This window comes from Ovis aries, chromosome 10, assembly GCF_016772045.2.
Source record: "Ovis aries strain OAR_USU_Benz2616 breed Rambouillet chromosome 10, ARS-UI_Ramb_v3.0, whole genome shotgun sequence".
NCBI lineage: Eukaryota > Metazoa > Chordata > Mammalia > Artiodactyla > Bovidae > Ovis > Ovis aries.
Window position 1 is genome coordinate 67,021,406 of NC_056063.1, and position 15,582 is coordinate 67,036,987.

The 15,582-nt window shown below is 35.5% G+C and overlaps 1 protein-coding gene across 2 annotated transcripts in view; it reads left to right on the forward strand.

The window, feature by feature from the left end:
- GPC5 (glypican 5) overlaps nt 1-15,582 on the forward strand; it is a 1,587,384-nt gene that overhangs the window by 670,531 nt on the left and 901,271 nt on the right. The gene's annotated exons all lie outside the window — the stretch shown is intronic.

The following is a 15,582-nucleotide window of genomic DNA, read 5'->3' on the forward strand; positions in this document are numbered from 1 at the left end:
TAAAGTCCATGGAATTCTCCAGGCCAGAATACTGGAGTGGGTAGCCTTTCCCTTCTCCAGGGTATCTTCCCAACTCAGGAATTGAACCCAGATCTCCCCCATTTGCAGGCAGATTCTTTACCAGCTAAGCAACAAGAAGGGTGACCTTTATTCTGTTATTACAGTAGTGTTTTTTTTTTCTTCTATTTTTAGCACTTGTACTGCCAAACTTTATTTGTAAGTTGGGAAAAAATATTCTTCACCAGATATAATAGAATGATTTTTCCTCCAGTATATTTTTTCTATAACTATAGGATAATAGTTTTAATTGATAAAAATTCGTGGTCCCATGCCGTGAAAATTAAATTTGAATGGCCAGTGCATGAATTTGGGGCTGCTGTTTTTGCTTCAGTTTAGTTCAGTCATTCAGTCATTTCTGATTATTTGCAACCCCAGGGACTGCAGCATGCCAGGCTTTGCTGTCCATCACCAACTCCTAGAGCTTGCTCAAACTTATGTCCATCGAGACGATGATGCCATCCAATCATCTCATCATCTGTCATCCCCTTCTCTTCCTGCCTTCAATCTTTCCCAGCATCAGGATCTTTTCTAATGAGTCAGTTCTTCACATCAGGTGACCAAAATATTGGAGCTTCAACCTCAGCATCAGTCCTTGCAATGAATATTCAGCACTGATTTCTTTTAGGATTGACTGGTTTGATCTCCTTGTAGTCCAAGGAACTCTCAAAAGTCTTCTGCAACACCACAGTTTAAAAATATCCATTCTTTGGTGCTCAGTTTTCTTTATGGTCCAACTCTCACATCCATATATGAGTACTGCAAAAATCATAGATTTGACTAGATGGACCTTTGTTGGCAAATTAATGTCTCTGCTTTTTAATATGCTGTCTAGGTTTATCATAGTTTTTCTTCCAAGAGCAGTCTTGCATCTTTTAATTTCTTATCTGCAGTCATTTTTGCTTGCTTGTCTCTTAATTCCATTACCATAATTTATGTAATTTTTAGGATATAAAATATACCAATATGATGCATGCTACTTTATTTTTCTAAGATAATGAGTTCATAACCTTATCTCAGCTCAGATGAAGAGGTAATATATCAGTTTAAATCTAATAAAGCAGTCCATAATTTGATTAATCTTAATTATCTAATATAAATTTATGCTTTTGACGTGTGCTCTATTGAGATTCCTGCCTATGACTGACTAAAATTTGACCATCAATTCTTTCCCATTCCTTTCTCTGAGGGTCAGTTCCCTTACCTCCTTCACTGAACCTGAGCTAGCTCTGTGACTGGCTTTTTCAAGCAGAATGGAGCAGAAATGATGTCTGGTGTCAAGAGACTCAAGGCTTCTACTTTACCCCTCTTGGATTCCTCACTACATAAAAGAAATATGACCCCAGTTAGAGAGGTGTTTCAAATTAGCCAAATTGAAAGAGGCCATATGAAGTGACAACAATGTGAAGAAAAAGTTCTTCAAATTTCTAGCCCAAAATAAGCACCATCAGTAGGTAACCAGAAGAATGATTCCCTCTGCTAGAATCAGAACATGGAACCAGAACGCCAAACTCGTCTGTCATGCCTGGATTCCTAAGCTGCAAAATCATGAACAAGTCAAGTGGTGGTTGTTTAAGCCTCTGAATTTGGGGGCAGCTTGTTACTTAGCGACAGATAAGTGATTACATCCCCTCTTTTGTAAATTGCATTTAGTAATTTACTCCAAGCCTTTAGCTTTTCTGTGATGCATTGAGTGTGTTCCTGCGTGCACAGTCATCCCTGACTCTTTTGTGACTCCATGGACAGTAGCCTGCCAGGCTCCACTGTCCATGAGATTATACAGGCAAGAATACTGGAGTGGGTTGCCGTTTCCTTCTCCAGGGGATCTTTCCAATTCAAGGACTGAACCCATGTCTCCTGCATCTCCTGCAATGGATTCTTTACCCCTGAGCCCCCTGGGAATCCTTGATGCATTGACTAGTAGATTTCAAATGTTTCTCATCTATTTTGAAATGTCTATGTGATGCAGCCTCTCCCAGTGGCATAATGGCTATTTCTGTCTTTGGATATGTATCTCATCATTGTCTACTGAACGCTATAATTTAATTTGTCTACTATTGATTCAGAATAATGGTACAATGATTTGCATTTACTGCTTATTTGGAGTATAAGAGCACACTTAAACAGATTTGAAATGTGGATAGCAAGACTTACAGCTCTGAACAAACTTTGTAGTCTTAAACCTATCAAATTTTGTACTCTTGTACTCTTCACATCTAGCCTCTGAAATAGTGTTTTATTGGGGTACAGAAAAAAGAAAAATTGCATAGGATAGCTGTCACATTCCTTGCCTACATGTCCGAAACATCAGGCTAGTCCCGTATGAACGGCTGAAGGTTCAGAGATTCTATTGGAGAGAGTGATTGAAATGATTGAACATAATCTCATTGACTCCACCCCAGGCTTCTGAGTGTCCATTCTGGTGAGGCATTAAGAACTGAATCTTGGTTAGAGTCCTCTGGGATGGTCAGATGACATCAACTACATTGGTCCAGCAGCTACCTTGAGGGTCTTTATAGTTTTGTTATTAATAAACTTTATTTTTAGGGCAGATTCACAATAAACTTGAGCAGAAAGTATAGCAAGTTGCCATATCCCCTGTCCCCACACATTCAATACCTCCCTCACCATCAACAGCAGACATCAGAGGGGTACACTAGTTGAAATTGATGAAACTTCATTGAAAACACTATCTATTCTATCCCTTCCCTACAGAGATGGGAGCAAATGTTCAGGCTTTCTATCATCTCAATTAGAAAACCCTTGACTTTCCAATTTTGTGTACTCCTTACATTTTTCTAATTATCTTACCTCTCTTCATTTTTGCTCATCAGGTACCTTTGAATTTCCTTGCTCCCCTCTCAAAAAACTGTACATTTTATGTAAGAATGCTTTACCTTTGGCACCTGTGTTGATTACAGAACTGCATTATACTCCTTCTCTGTCTGGATTTAAGGAGGAATCATGCAAGGATTACTTGTTTGGTTATAACTTTTCAGAATATGTTCATATTTATATCATCTTAAAATGCCTCAGTTAGAAGACCACAAATAGACTCAATAATGAGGTACATCTGGAGGGTAAATTAGAATTTAAAGTCATAGCAGAAAGATCAGCAATGCTATTACTACTTTGCTATAAGAAAGAAAATAAATACCAGTACAAATCCAGTTGTCCAAAAGCACTCATCATTGATGAGTTAAAGACACTTGTATAGACATCTCTCTCTGAACACATATTTTATAGTATTGTTTTAAATAAAAGGGCATATACTATATATGTTTTTGCTTGTAACCTCCTTTGTTCACTCAAAAGTATACGATTGAGGCTCTTTCATGTCAAAGCATAATAGCATGTATAATGACTGTAATTTAATTTATAAAGGTGCACCTTCATTTATTTAGCCATGATTGATATATAAGATGTTTAAGTAATAATATTTAGATAGAAATCTTCTTAACTATAAATTTGTTTACTACTGCTGCTGCTGCTAAGTCACTTCAGTCGTGTCTGACTCTGTGCGACCCCATAGACGGCAGCCCACCAGGCTCCCCTGTCCCTGGGATTCTCCAGGCAAGAACACTGGAGTGGGTAGCCATTTCATTCTCCAATGCATGAAAGTGAAAATTGAAAATGAAGCGACTCAGTCATGTCCGACTCTTCATGACCCCATGGACTGCAGCCTACCAGGCTCCTCTGTCCATGGGATTTGCCACGCAAGAGTACTGCAGCCTTTCTCAAAGATGCCTGTAATAGTAAAGGAAGAGAGAATGAATATATTTTATGTAAATGTAAATACATGAACTTTTTTATTCAAATGTAGTTATTGTGAAAGGAGTAAATGCCTTTTATGTTGAATCTAATTCATTCTCTTTGAAATTTAAAATAAATGCTATAATATTTTTATTTATCCTGAAATTATTTCATTTCTTTATCCTCATATACAGAATAAAGAATGATGATTTTTTTCTTAATTTGATTCTTCCACTGCTTTGCTTTTTGCCACTTGATGATCTAAAAGAAAACTCAGAGGAAAAAATATGTCAGCATTCTTCCAAAACCTCTTTGACTATAAATTAATTTGGTTTCTTATCAAGAGGAGAAAAGATGTATTTAATAGAATTCCCAAAGTCTCTTTGTTACTTGATAACACACAAAAAGAAATATATGTATCCAAATAGTTTGCTCAGATGGCTAGGAAGGAGTTATCTAGGATGGCAGATTTATACAGATCTAGTGTGAATCAACAGAAGGCACAGCACGTCAGCTCATAAGAAGCAATGGGTAATTACATACAATGCATGTCAATTTGCCATTGTCAATTTTAAAAATGGATTACATTTGAGAACAGAAATTATTAAAGAAAGCAGGAAAACTATTGTATCATTGTCTCTATACAGTCTAAATTATCACCAACCCCACTTAATTATTCAGTATGTTTTAAAAATCTTTAAAAGAAAGTCAATATGTTTAGCTCATTCATTGCAATTATTTGTAAGCAGTAGAAACAAACCACAAACTCTCAGTTAATTGTGTTTAAATTCTAAGACATTGTTCAGACCTACTGCAAAGCATAAAAGACATATCAGTTTCTCAGGGCTCAGAATAGGGTGAAATTGTATAGGTCCCTCTCTGTAACCACGCTACTCTTCAGATAATGCATAGCGCTTTCATCAATAGAAAATGGCAGACCCATGGCTCTGGGAATGTGATTTCTCTTGGAAATGGATGATAAATCACAATTATATAAACTAAGGAAAGACATAACCTGCCTATAGCCTTTATAATAATGATCATGGCAAGAGGAACCTATTGCATTTGCAAGATTAGAACTAACAGGTTTTGCAAAGAGTGCAATAAATCAATTTTGAAAATGCCAAGTCAAATCAGGTGTGCTAAGCTATTAACTAGTATTTGGCTTACAACAAAACCAGAAATTGAGTTATAGAATTTGTTTTAGACACTTTGTTTGCAAAGTACATAAATGCTAAAAGTATGGCACATTTACACATGCATCTTCTGCACTCCTAGGAAAGAGAAGTTCAAAACACAATGTAAAATATTTTAAGAGCAATAAATCAATTCATATAAATTAAGTTTTAAAAGTTAATAATCAATCCTGTAAGTGATGGTGATTTTGATACAATCTAGAAATGTTAGATAAAGCATATACAATTAAAGGCAGAGAAGGCAGTGGCACCCCACTCCAGTATTCTTGCCTGGAAAATCCCACGGACAGAGGACCCTGGTGGGCTGCTGTCTATGGGGCTGCACAGAGTCGGACATGACTGAAGTGACTTAGCAGCAGCAGCAGCATACAATTCAAGGATAGCAATGCAAAATGCTCTGCTATAAAAACTAACTCTGACCAAGGGACAGACATACCTTCTTGGTAAATAGGACATTTTTCCTGTGTCAGTGAAAAACTTTTTTTTTTTCCCCTGAAGTCCCCATTTCTCATAGCTTCCCTTGAGGATCCATTACTTAAAATGCAAGAATAAGCCAACAAATCAGGCTATGGACACCATCCACTTTTACTACTTTTAATTTATTTTCATGCTTGATATGTTACATAGTATTTTATTACGGAGAAAAGTTCTCCCAAACCAGCAAAAAAATAATACTCTAGACCGCAAGATCTTTTCTATTCTTAATATTCATTCTATTTTGCCAAGAATGACAGGAATTTATCAACCTATTTAGCACGTTTTCAAGTTTTATATTTGTGAAACCATGCTTCATTTTTCATGTTGAGTATTTTTTCTTCTTTCCATAGTTTCTTTTTTCTAAAAGATAATGTAATGATGTCATGGGCTTCTATGGGAAACATGGGTTCAGTCCCTGGGTTGAGAAGATCATCTGGAGAAGGAAATGGCAAGCCACTTCAGTACTTTTGCCTGGGAAATCCCAGAGACATAGGAGCCTGAGAGACTCCTATGAGAAGAATCAAACATGACTTAGTGACTAAAAAACCCCAGTGATGTTGTACAAAGATGACTGTTAAGATGATTCGGAAAGGAACACTTTTGCATGTTTTTTGTTTGTTGATGGGGGTTTATACCCCTGCCATTCTTTATGGTATTTATTTTTTTTTTTTTTTGCCATATCTGTTAACAACTGTTAACTAGATTAACTGTTGCTAAAGTGGTAGATTTTCACTTGTTAGATGTATTTATATAGCACTAGATGAAAAATGATGTCTCTGCTCATCTGCACTGGTTTATTCCATATCCAATTTTTACGTTTTGTTTCTTATAAATAAATTGTAAATCAGAGTGTTTCATTTATACACTATTGACTATTAAGGGATGCTGTCATTTTTTGTGGTGGTAGTGGTTTAGTCGCTAAGTTGTAACAGGCTGCCAGGCTCCTTTGTCCATGGGTTTTTCCAGGTAAAATGCTGAGGTGGGTTGCCATTTCTGTCTCCAGGGGATCTTCCCAACCCAGGAATCTAACCTGGGTCTCCTGCAATGCAGGTGGATTCTTTACCAACTGAGCTACTATGTCATTTTTTAGTATAGTAACAACCAAATTCACCTAATTCCACAAAATACTTACTATAGAAAACTTCAATTTTATTTCAATCAAAATCTTAGCACTTAAGATATCTTCCTTTAATCTGACATGCATGTTTACACATGATTTGAATATCCATACTGGTGCAAATTTGTGGATGAGTTTTGTTTTGTAAAAGACTATAATGAACTTTTGAGTCTGGTGAATAATGTGGGTTATCAAGTTTCACTTTTGTGGCAAAATAATAATCCTCAAATTCTATATTGGTTTATGATCTGATTCTGACAGAGTGTTGCAAGGAGAATTGAAATATTTTATTTTATTCTTTGTAGTTGAAATATAATTGATGTGTAATAAAATCTTAAACGTGCAGTTTGATGTTGTTCAGTTGAGTCTGACTCTTTGTGACCACATGAACTGCAGCACGCCAGGCCTCCCTGTCTTTCACCATCTCCTAGAGTTCACTCAAACTCATGTCCATTGAGTCGGTGATGCCATCCAGCAATCTCATCCTCTGTCATCCTCTTCTACTGTTGCCTTCAATCTTTCCCAGCATCAGGGTCTCTTCCAATGAGTCAGTTCTTCACATCAGGTGGCCAGAGTATTGGAGCTTCAGCTTGAGCATCAGTCCTTCCAATGAATGTTCAGGGTTGATTTCCTTTAGGATTAACTGGTTTGACTTCCTTGCAGTCCAAGGGACTCTCAAGAGTCTTCTCCAACACCACAGTTCAAAAGCATCAATTCTTCGGCTCTCAGCTTTCTTTGTAGTCCAACTATCACATACATACATGAATTTGAAATAGTTCATCTGGAATACCATCACCTCCGCTAGCTTTTTTTGTAGTGATGCTTCAATTTGATGAATTTTTGCAAATGCTCAAACTGTTACCCCACTTCCCTCATCATTCATTTATCAAACTGAGCACCAAGTGTGAACCCATAATTGCTAAAAATACAGTTATGAATTAAATCAAATCACCACCCTAGAGGTATGGAGAGGAAGGCAAAAGAAAGTGATTTGTCATGAAGTGGTAAAAAAAAATCTTTAAACATTCACAGGAAGGAGAAATAGCAAGAGGTGATCAGTTCCTCTTGGGGAAGAGCAGATCCAGAAAGATTGACTATAGGAGAAAATAATTTTGCCCTGACTCTACCTTGACACTTCGTGGATTGTCATGAGAGGTTCATTTAAAAAGGAAACACTGAATTTGCATTGCAACTCAGGTTCTAGCAACCAAGTTTTAAATATTCTTGTTTGATTTGTGAATGAATGTCATAAAATCAAGTCCAATATCAGGAGATTCACTGTCATCCCCAAAGCAGTTGGGTTTACATAGTTTTTAATAATCACCTTCTCTTAAATTATATTCCGTGTAATGCTCATTTGCTCAGTCGTGTCCAACTCTTTTGTGACCCCATGTACTACAGCCTGCCAGGTTCCTCTATCCCTAGAATTCTCCAGGCAAGAATACTGGATTGGGTTGCCATTTCCTACTTTAGGGGATCTTCATGACCCAGGGATTGAACCTGAGTCTCTTGTGTCTCCTGCATTGGCAGGGGTGTTCTTTACCACTAGGTCCACCTAAGAAGCTCCCAAATTATATTCCATAGTTAACTTAAATTGTCATGTTAAAGGGTTGTTTTTTTTTTTAATTAAAATCTCAAAGTTTGCTAAGTTCCATTCAGTTCAGTTCAGTTGCTCGGTCGTGTCTGACTCTTTGCGACCCCATGGACTGCAGCACGCCAGGCTTCCCTGTCCATCACCAACTCACTGAGCTTACTCAAACTCGTGTTGATCAAGTCAGTGATGCCATCCAACCGTCTCATCTTCTGTCATCCCCTTCTCCTCCTGCCTTCAATCTTTCCTAGCATCAGAGTCTTTTCCAATGAGTCGTTCGCATCTGGTGGGCAAAGTATTGGAGTTTCAGCTTCATCATTAGTCCTTCCAATGAATATTCAGGACTGATTTCCTTTATGGTAATAGATAAAAATGAGAGCAAAGTTTCTAAGGAAAGATTTCCTTATTATTGATGGAGGAAAGATGTCTTATTACTCCTAACATGTTTGGGTCTGAGGAAAATATATTGAAAAATAAACTGAGAGTTCTGAAAATTTACTCTGCAGCAAAAAAATTAATTTTCAAATAAATAAGTTTGAAGTGCTTGCAGTTGAAATTTAAAGGTGGTCTCAAAATAGAAACAGATTGTTCTCTTTTGTTGTATTAGAATGAAACATTGAAAGGAGTTTTCCTGATAAATAGTTAAAAATCTTACATAAAGGAGATATTACATAAAGGAGTTTTAGTTGCCATAAAGATTATCAGCAAGAGATTAATGGAAAAGAGTTCATGTAGATAACTAATGAGAAGTAATGTTCTCAAGAATTTTATATATTAATAAATGGCTCTAAATAAATGACCTCTATAGCTTATTATTTACCTGAAAGTTATTAAAATATTAATTATTTAAGAGTGAGACTCTTTCAAAATTGTGATTATTTTTTTAGATGTATAATTAAATGGCCAAACTTTATTGAGAGCTGCCATTTTTAAATCTGAAGGAGCATGCTCCAGCTTTGGAGTAAATTTAGCAAAGATTATTGGAACTTGATGCCTCAAACTTCAAATTATAGGCACGGATAGAAGCTTAACAAAAATACATCAAAGTTGGAACAAAATAAATAGTGCTATTTTGTAACTATGCATGTTCACTGATGCCATTTTGCACTTGTGATATGTTAGGCTATTAGTAGGAAAGTTGTAGGAGAGCCTGAGGTCATTTCTCACTCTAAATAGTGTTTTTCAACCATGACTGCACATTGGAACCACCTGGGAGTTTTAAAAATTACTGATGTCAAGGTTCTACCCCTAGAGTTTTTCATGTAATTGGTCTGAGGTACAGGCTGGACTTAAGGACTGTGCAGCCAAGGTTAAACTAACTGTTCTAAAGAAACTTGAAATATGAGAAGCTTGAAGATTTTAGAGGAGACCCCAGAGACAACTGTATTGCAGAAATTATGGCAAAATAAGTATTGTACATTAATCCAAGATAAACACAGAAGTGTCAAGTAGGGAAGATACCCAGAGAATGGTTGCTTCAATTATGTAAAAGTGTTTATCATAGATTGAAAACAGTATATTCAGAAAACATCTTATGAGAACAACCAGCAACACAATTCTCAATAAAACCAATTGTGTAAATAATAATTTGATTCACAAAATTATGAAGATGAAGGGAAGTGATATTTTTAAATATCAGAACAACACTCTGAGAATACCTGAAAGTTCAGTTAAATTATAACCATTAATTTCTGATATGTGGATGGGTCAGTGGTTTGTTTTTGCCTTATTTTTAAAAAATATATTAATCAAATAGTTATGCCCAAATCATCTTAGAAATAGTCTTTAATCTCCACAAAAGTAAATGAGACCACTAAGTAAGTTATCACCATTTTTGTGGAGCCCATAAAAAATTGCTTTCAAGGGACTTAAGTGAAATTATTTCCCTGATGGCAGGAGCTGGGTACTGGTGAAGATGTGTCCTTTGTGAGTAAGGAGAAGAGTATAAGTGGATATAAAAATAGTAAAGAAATAATTAGCTTTTAAAAAAACTAAATTCCATGTTTAGCAAAGTTAATGAGCCCCTAAATTCCTAAAGCTGAATATTGATGTGTAAATGAGTATTCCAAACCAAGAAAGACTAACCTTAATATTTGTGGATGTTGAACAAAAACCGAATTTTTCCCTACCATCTATATCTCCTAGGTTTAAATCAAAGAGATGTTTTGGCTCTTAAAATTCCCCAATAAGTTCTGCTTTTCTGATAATGTCATTTATTGGTGGATTACTTTTTGAAAAATCATTTATCAGGAAAAATTTAATTTTACATTTTCAAAATTGTATGTTGGATTAATTCAGCAGTTTTCTTTTTGTTTTGTTTTGTTTTGTTTTTTTTTTTAATTTGGCTTGTGTTTCTAGTTAACCAGTTTGACTACGGATACATAAACACTGAAAAATATTTGTTGAAAGTACAAAGTATCAACTGACTTTTGAGGGTACTAGTGTAAATTCAGTTACTTTTTAAGAATATGTGTGAATATGCAAACATCTTAAAAAGTAACTGAATTTAGTAACCATCATATAGTTATAGTCCTTCAAATAATCCTGATAGTGTAAATTATTTGAAGGACTATAACTATATGATGGTTTCAGATAATGGTAACTGAATATGCAAGTGTTGAAAAGATAAGATTTTTTCTTTTTTTAATATAAATCTATTTATTTTAATTGGAAGTTAACTACTTTACAATATTGTATTCGTTTTGCCATACATCAACATGAATCCACCACAGGTATACACGTGTTCCCCATCCTGAACCCCCCTCCCTCCTCCCTCCCCATACCATCCCTCTGGGTCATCCCAGTGCACCAGCCCCAAGCATCCAGTATCATGCATCGAACCTGGCTGGTGGTTCGTTTCATATATGATATTATACATGTTTCAATGCCATTCTCCCAAATCATCCCACCCTCGCCCTCTCCCTCAGAGTCCAAAAGACTGTTCTATACATCTGTGTCTCTTTTGCTGTCTCGCATACAGGGTTATTGTTACCATCTTTCTAAATTCCATATATATGCATTAGAATACTGTATTGGTGTTTTCCTTTCTGGCTTATTTCACTGTATATAATCGGCTCCAGTTTCATCCACCTCATTAGAACTGATTCAAATGTATTCTTTTTAATGGCTGAGTAATACTCCATTGTGTATATGTACCACAGCTTTCTTATCCATTCATCTGCTGATGGACATCTAGGTTGCTTCCATGTCCTGGCTATTATAAACAGTGCTGTGATGAACATTGGGGTACACGTGTCTCTTTCAATTCTGGTTTCCTCGGTGTGTATGCCTAGCAGTGGGATTGCTGGGTCACAAGGCAGTTCTATTTCCAGTTTTTTAAGGAATCTCCACACTGTTTTCCATAGTGGCTCTACTAGTTTGCATTCCCACCAACAGTGTAAGAGGATTCCCTTTTCTCCACACCCTCTCCAGCATTTATTGCTTGTAGACTTTTGGATTGCAGCCATTCTGACTGGTGTGAAATGGTACCTCATTGCGGTTTTGATTTGCATTTCTCTGATAATGAGTGATGTTGAGCATCTTTTCATGTGTTTGTTAGCCATCTGTATGTCTTCTTTGGAGAAATGTCTATTAGTTCTTTGGTCCATTTTTTGATTGGGTCATTTATTTTTCTGGAATTGAGCTTCAGGAGTTGCTTGTATAATTTTGAGATTAGTTGTTTGTCAGTTGCTTCATTTGCTACTATTTTCTCTCATTCTGAAGGCTGTCTTTTCACCTTGCTTATAGTTTCCTTTGTTGTGCAGAAGCCTTTAAGTTTAATTAGGTCCTGTTTGTTTATTTTTGCTTTTATTTTCAGTATTCTGGGAGGTGAGTTATAGAAGATCCCGCTGTGATTTACTTCGGAGAGTGTTTTGCCTATCTTTTCCTCTAGGAGGTTTATAGTCTTACGTTTAGATCTTTAATCCATTTTGAGTTTATTTTTGTGTGTGGTGTTAGAAAGTGTTCTAGTTTCATTCTTTTACAAGTGGTTGACCAGTTATCCCAGCACCACTTGTTAAAGAGATTGTCTTTTCTCCATTGTATATTCTTGCCTCCTTTGTCAAAGATAAGGTGTCCATATGTGTGTGGATTTATCTCTGGGCTTTCTATTTTGTTCCATTGATCTATATTTCTGTCTTTGTGCCAGTACCATACTGTCTTGATGACTGTGGCTTTGTAGTAGAGCCTGAAGTCAGGCAGGTTGATTCCTCCAGTTCCATTCTTCTTTCTCAAGATTGCTTTGGCTATTCGAGGTTTTTTGCATTTCCATACAAATTGTGAAATTATTTGTTCTAGCTCTGTGAAAAAAACCGTTGGTAGCTTGATAGGGAGATTTTTTTTAATATGGGTTGATGAGTTTGAAATTTAAGTACTAGGGGATAAATTTAAAAAACACTCTTACTGGAAGATTAAATTTTTCCTTTTGGTGGGAAATTTTTATGGAACATATACAAATTGAAAAAGAGAAGCAGAAGCTTAGGGAGGAAACTTGTCTAGGTAAACTTGGGTAGTTTTAGATCTAGGAGAGACAGGATATTCATGGACTTGAAAATAGGAAGCTACTCTGTAATGTTAGAGGCCAACAGCTGCCATACGCTAATTGAATTCTATGCTATGCTAATCACTCCATCTCTGATCAGATCCTATAAAATGATTTGTAAATATTTACATAAATGTTAGATGATGGAATCAGCATGACATGTGACTGAATGTGAGAATAGTGAAAAAGAGGAAAGAGGAAACAAGGTTGATGATGGACCCAGATTAGGATAACAGTAGGTTTTGATACGACAAGTCTGGGGAGAGAAACAAAAGAGGAAGTAGGGCTCAAGGGAGCACAGAGAAGTCCAAAGCTCCCTACACAAGTGCTACTCACCCAGGATATCAACTGGCTTCCTAGCCCCACATAAGAGCAGCTCATCCAGAGTAGACTGGAGTTTTCCAGAGTGAGGGGTGCCAGCTCTTCATGCTCCATTTCCCTAATTCCTGGTCCAAAGGCATGAGAGAAAAATGAGCTCCTCTACAGAGAGAAGGCAGGCCAACTCTTAGCAAATGTTAATATTATCTTTCAAATTTCTCATTTTCACAAATGTTGACAAATCAAGTTGAGAAAATAAAATGAAAACAAGCAGATTTGGTTTGATTGGCATGTGATATAATCTCTTTCAAGGACAGGGCTGCTTTAGCAGGCAAATGAATCCTGGTAGACATGGAAGAACTTGCTCCTAATCCAAAATAAACAAGATGTGTTTTAGTGGAAAATGGCAAATATATCAAAAGAGTAACTTGACAGCAAGTGTACAGAATACTGTAAAAATGTTTCCTTCTTACTTTTTACATGCATGTGTAATTCCTGCTTGAATGCAAGAAGACTAAATACCAGCTTTATTTAATATATTTTGTCAACTTCTGTATAATTTTTTTTTATTTTGAGGTGAGAGGAGCGGAAAGAGGAGAACATTAATTCCAGATGGCTTTAAGCAAATGTTAGAAAGGTGAACATTCATAGGCTTCCAAATATCTGTTGGCTAGTTGACATTTACAAACACTGTATAGGTAAGCTTTCTCCTTAAGCTGTATTAAGGTTCTGGCAGTGAGTAAAGGATGTGTGAAATGAAATATGCCATTCAAATATAGCAAAGAAAGAGAAAATTTGTAACCACTATTGGGAGGAAATCACGAAAACCAAATCTCTATGTTATTTAATATGTTCTACTAAGGTACTGCAGAAAGTTTAACTATTTTCAGCTATTGAAAATATTTCCAACTTTTACTTCAATTTTTTTGAGAGGCAAGTTGTCTGTTTAAATGAGGAAGCACTATGTTTTAAATTCCTGAGCATATTTAATAGGACCAGAAGACAGTATTAATAAGAAGGATAGTATTTATAAGGATTGCTTAAAGATGCAAGCTGGTAAGATACTAACTGTAATTCTTTAATTCTGGTATGTTTGCACCATCCAGCTGTATGAAAACAAAGTGTATATTTCCAAGCTGTATGTTTCAGGAACAGAAGAAATCCAGCATAGCAAATGTGAAATTCCCAAATAGTATGCAAAAATATGTCAATCATTGCTTTAATCTAACATGGGAGCTGGCGGTAACAACTCCAGGCAGCATATATAGATGATTGTGAATGTTTATCTATACACAGATATCATAAGAGAGATGTGAAAACAGGCAAATAACTTTAGGGTTCCTGAATACTGTTTATTAAGTTCTATTCTCTAAATTAAAAAATAATATCCAAAATATCACGCCTACTATAATTGACATCCATTTCTATCTCACTTGTGGATATATATCATTATCATTAGTAAAATGACTTGAAAATTGTTGAAATTTTCCAGAACATATTAAAAAAAAAGGTTTCAAATTAATTTAATGAAACTGACAAAATGTTGATCATAAACAATAACAAAATATATATTTTTTTAAATTTCATTTTCTAATTGGTTATTCATGGTATAAGGAAATAAAAGCTTTTCATATGTTGATATTCTATTGAATAATCTTGTTGGCTACATTTACTTACTAGTTCTAATATTTAAAATTTTCTACATATAGAGTAATACCATTTGCAAATATGACCAGTGTATTTCTTTCTTCCAATACTTGGGCACTTTTTATTCCTCTTATTGAACTGGCTGGGGAGTCTTTTCTTGTTTCTGATCTCAGAAGAAAAGTTTTCAATATATTCTTATTAATTACCTTATTTTCTGTAGGTTTCTATGGTTCCCCATATTCAGATTTTAAAATTGAGTTATAGTCCTTGTTTGGGCATCTTAAAACTCATATAATTTTCTGCATCCTTTGATATAATAAGAATTTTTCTTTCAAATAGTTCTTATAATGAATTACATCAGTTGATTTTTATGATAGTAGAACAATTCTGCAGTATTGAAATAAACCTAAGTTGTTTTTCAATTTTAATAGTTTTTATAGAGCTGTAATTCACATACCATAAAGTTCATCCTTTAAAAGTATACAATTCAGTGATTAGTATATTCAAAAAGTTGTGTAATAATCACCAAACAAATTTTCACTCCTCTCCCCAACTCTTGACAATGATTAATTTACTTTCCATCCTTTATTTGCTATTTCTGGATATTTCATATAAGTAGAATCATATAAAGCCTTTGGTGTTTGGCATTATTCACGTCATAATATGCTGGTAGTTCACTCTTTTTATGGCTGATAAAAAGCAAACATACAACTTTGTGTTTATCCATTCGCCAACTGGTGGACATTTGTATTGGTTCCACTTTTTGGCTGGTGGAATGGTACTATCATTAGCAACTCAGGTTTTTCTGCTCGCCACTTGAAAGCCAATATTTGAGAGACAAATGTTGGTAGGAAAGGAAAGATTGCTTTACTCAAGAGTAAGAACC